This window comes from Dichomitus squalens (genome assembly GCF_000275845.1).
Source record: "Dichomitus squalens LYAD-421 SS1 unplaced genomic scaffold DICSQscaffold_31, whole genome shotgun sequence".
Taxonomy (NCBI): domain Eukaryota; kingdom Fungi; phylum Basidiomycota; class Agaricomycetes; order Polyporales; family Polyporaceae; genus Dichomitus; species Dichomitus squalens.
This window is the reverse complement of record NW_006766913.1, coordinates 68,787-73,251: the sequence shown is the minus strand read 5'-3', so window position 1 is coordinate 73,251 and position 4,465 is coordinate 68,787.

The window sequence follows — 4,465 nt, the reverse complement described above, 5'->3', positions numbered from 1 at the left end:
GGCTTCTGTTCAGCCGGCTGTCACTGACTACTGGACGTGGCATCGTCGACTTGGACATCCCTCCAAAGAAGCTATTTCGCGTCTGCCTGCGAACTCTAAAGGTGTTGATCATATCGATCCTCCGCCTGCTAACGCGCCTGTCTGTGAAGGCTGCGAGTGGGGCAAGTCTCATCGACTACCGTTTCCTCCCTCTGAGAAGCGTGTAACCGTCCCTGAGGCAAGGCGGGACCTAGGAAGCTGGAAGGGGGCAGGGAAAGTGGATCGGGACGTGGACGGCGGCACTTGGATCGGAGCGCGGATGGCGGGACAGGGGGACAACGGGGGGATGCGGGTCGAGAGGGGGACGGCGGGATGGGGATCACGAGGAGGCGACCGGCTGTAGCAACATTATCATGAGCACATCAAAGAAAGATGCGCTCAGTCGTGCGAGGAGCGCAAGGTTGGGGAGGAGGAGATTTTAGTACACTAGCTAGCGAAGGGCCATCGGGCTATGGGCTCTATGGCATATCCTCAAAATCAGTATGTTTTGGGGGGTGCTACGTCAATACTACTCAACAACATGGGCAAGAGCTTCCAAATCACATATTTCCGACCGTACATTCTTGTCACAGCCAACGAGCTGTGCCACCAAAACAAACAAGGGCAAAGCTTACTGATGCAGAGGTTGGTGCTGAGAAGCGAAGCAACCCGAGGTGACACAGCAAGAGATGTGAAGAGGTGTATTCCCTAGACTAGAAGGGGCAGTAGAAGGTAGGGCTGCTAGCTACCTACAGAGGAGATGGGGGATCGATGAGAAGATCAAGTCTGAGGTTCCCTGCCTCAGACTCCCTACTATATATACTAATACAACGGTGCACAGACCAGGTACCTATTGACCATCGTTTGGTCAGAGTTCTCTGCCTCATATCCTACCCTCTGACCTGCCTCATGGTGACCTTACGACTAATACCTGAGTCGTGCCGAGTCCGGACTCCTTCCAATGAGTAAGTGCTCCTGCTGTCACATCAGTCACCTGCCAGTGAGTGAGGATGGGCGCTCCTGGCCGTCACGAGGTCTGGGGTTCGATCCTGGCCCCTCCACTTTCCGATACGAGTTGTCCGTGGTCAAGGTGAGCATCTGTCCTGGTTCACATGACCCCCAGGTCACGTGGCACGAGAAAACTGTGACACTACCCCCTCTTCAAGATCTGAGCTCCTGCGAAGCGTTCAAACCAGATATTGCGTTGAAACTCCCGGGCAACTGGTCGTGGATTGTTGAGAGCGATTGGCTGCGGTGCGTTTGGATGAAGGGCATGGAATTCGTCGAGTAGTTCCTTCACATATTTGACATTGCGTACAGGTTCCCAGATTGCTTCAGAAACGTCGTAGCCGGCCCATTTGACAAAGTATTGCACGTATCCGCGGTTGACACGAGAGTCTAGGATCTTTTCGACCTCAAACTCGTCGTGGCCTTCAACTTCAATGGGGTCAGGCTTCTCCGGATTGCGGTTGCCCATCGTGTCTTCATGGTAGGGGATGAGCTTCGAAGCATGGAAGACGGGATGGACCTTGTTCTGCAGCAGCAGTTTGACTCTGAAGTCGACAGGTCCAATCTTTTCCGTTATTTCATACAGCCCATAGTTCTTGGCTGAGAGCTTGGCTGACGAGTTACGGATCTTGAGGTCGCGTCCCTTGAGCAAAACTTTGTCACCGACTTTGAAGGGAGGGTCCACACGGCCCTGGTCGTAGTACCACTTCATTCGTTCTGCGGCCATGGTGAGCGATGCCTGCGCTTGTTCCCTTGCTTCTGCACGGTTGTGGAATACGTCTTCGAGGGAAGGGAAGGCAAGTTCTTCACGAATGTCGGGGGCCATCTTTGGGTTGTATCCGTACTCGATGAAGAAGGGCGACAGGCCGGTTGACTCGTGTGGCGCATTGTTGTACGCAAACTCCGCAGTGGATAGAAGGGACGCCCAGTCGTCTGGCCAATGTTCAGTGAAGATCCGAAGGTACTGCTCGAGAGACTGGTTTACTCGCTCAGTCTGTCCATCTGTTTGTGGGTGATAAGCCGTGGACATTGACGATCAAATTCCTAGCAACTTGCAAAACTCCTTAAATGCTGCACTCGCAAACTGTGTGCCTCGGTCAGAGATGATCTGCCGCGGTAAGCCATGGTGCTTCAGGATGTGTTCGTAGATGAGCTCAGCCGTCTCTGTTGCCGAGAAGTGGTCGTCTGCTGCGAAGAAGTGAGAACGTTTTGAGAGACGGTCCACTACTACTACAATCGCGGTGAAGGTATTGCCATGTCTATCGACCAAAGGTGGAAGCTGAGAGATGATATTGATTGACCAGATCTCCCATAGTCCGGCAGGGATCTCGTTTGGTTGCAGTAGTCCGTAGGGCGGTTTCCTGACTGACTTGTTCCGTTGGCAAGTGTCGCACCCTTGCACGTACTTCTTGACGGCGACTGATATGCCGGGCCACCAATAGTTCCGTGCAATGATTTCCAAGGTCTTCCACCTTCCTGGGTGTCCTACTAATAACGTGTCGTGATGTAGTTTGAGCAGGTCGAGGCGGATGCTTTGGTCCTTGGGCACGTAGACTTTGCCACGTCGTAACAGTAAACCGTTCTCCATATTCCAATCTTGCAAGTACTTTCCAAACTCCCAGGGTCCACTAGCTAGCAATTCCTTGTAGTGCTTCGTCATTTTGTCATCTTCAAGGGCCTTCTTGATGCGTTCGAGCAGTTCCTTGTCGTCGACGATGGAGGCGTGACCAGGTTGCATGGCCATCTGTAAAAACCACCTTTGTGAATTATACCTATTCAGTACAAATTAGCTCTTAATAGACACAGTAGTTGGATAGTGAAAAATAGTGCAAAATCGAGAGGTTCCCAAAAATAATTGCACTATTTTGCACTAATAATGCAAATTAGTGCAAAGTAGCACTATAGTAGACGGAAATAGTGCTATAGTAGATGTTGATAGTAGTGGATAGAGTGGGTCTATGATCTCTGATTGGTGTAGAAATGCTTTATATGACCTCAAAACCATCTGTTTATAAGCCCCAGATGCATTTGAAGTGCTGGAAAAAATATATAAAAACAATATCCTCAGCCAGTCTTGAACCCTCAACCTCACTCTCACATGACACCTATTCCGAGATGGTGCTCTATGCCACTGCACCACCAGAACTTACATGAATTCTATTCACAGGTACTATATATATCCATTTCTGCTAGACTTGGACAAAGTGGTGACACCTCACCTTGAGTTCCACCTGCTGGAACTTGCATATGTGTAATGTCTAGGGCTATATATATAATATGGAGTGTGCTATAGAGTATGCTTCATGATATAAATGCTATGCTGACAGCCTAATCCTATACATGATAACAAGTTCTGTGTTGAGTTGTGCCCTCAAATATAAGTCAGCTATCATGGTGATTTTGCAGCTATAGAGGTGTGTAATGCTTGAGTTGAGAACTATGAGCCATAAATAAAGGATTGTCATCTTATTTGAGTCTCCCCTAAATGAGTAGTGCTAAAATAGCGCAAAATAGTACTACAGTAGTGCAAAATAGCGAAAATTAGAGGACCACATTTGCAGTAGTGCTATAATAGTATCATGTTGGCACTACATGGCACTATAGAAAAAGTGATAGTGAAGAGTAGTTATAACTAGTACCAAGTATATTAATTAGTGCTTAGTTGCACTACTGAAGAAGTGTGTCTGAATAGTAGCTCTAATGTAGAGGTCATCTCTGCTAACACTTGCTAATATAGATGAGATTATCTGAATAGTGATGATTAGCGTCAATTCGCAAAGGCTGTTTTTCCAGATGGCTTTGATTGCAAAAAACTCGGGTTTCAGCAGTGTCTGTCCAAAGTTGTCACTGCTTACCCCCTCTTCATGATCTGGCCTCCTGGACAGAGGTGTCACAGTTTTCTCGTGCCACGTGACCTGGGGGTCATGTGAACCAGGACAGATGCTCACCTTGACCACGGACAACTCGTATCGGAAAGTGGAGGGGCCAGGATCGAACCTCAGACCTCGTGACGGCCAGGAGCGCCCATCCTCACTCACTGGCAGGTGACTGATGTGACAGCAGGAGCACTTACTCATTGGAAGGAGTCCGGACTCGGCACGACTCAGGTATTAGTCGTAAGGTCACCATGAGGCAGGTCAGAGGGTAGGACATGAGGCAGAGAACTCTGACCAAACGATGGTCAATAGGTACCTGGTCTGTGCACCGTTGTATTAGTATATATAGTAGGGAGTCTGAGGCAGGGAACCTCATACTTGATCTTCTCATCGATCCCCCATCTCCTCTGTAGGTAGCTAGCAGCCCTACCTTCTACTGCCCCTTCTAGTCTAGGGAATACACCTCTTCACATCTCTTGCTGTGTCACTTCGGGTTGCTTCGCTTCTCAGCACCAACCTCTGCACCAGTAAGCTTTGCCCTTGTTTGTTTTGGTGGCACAGCT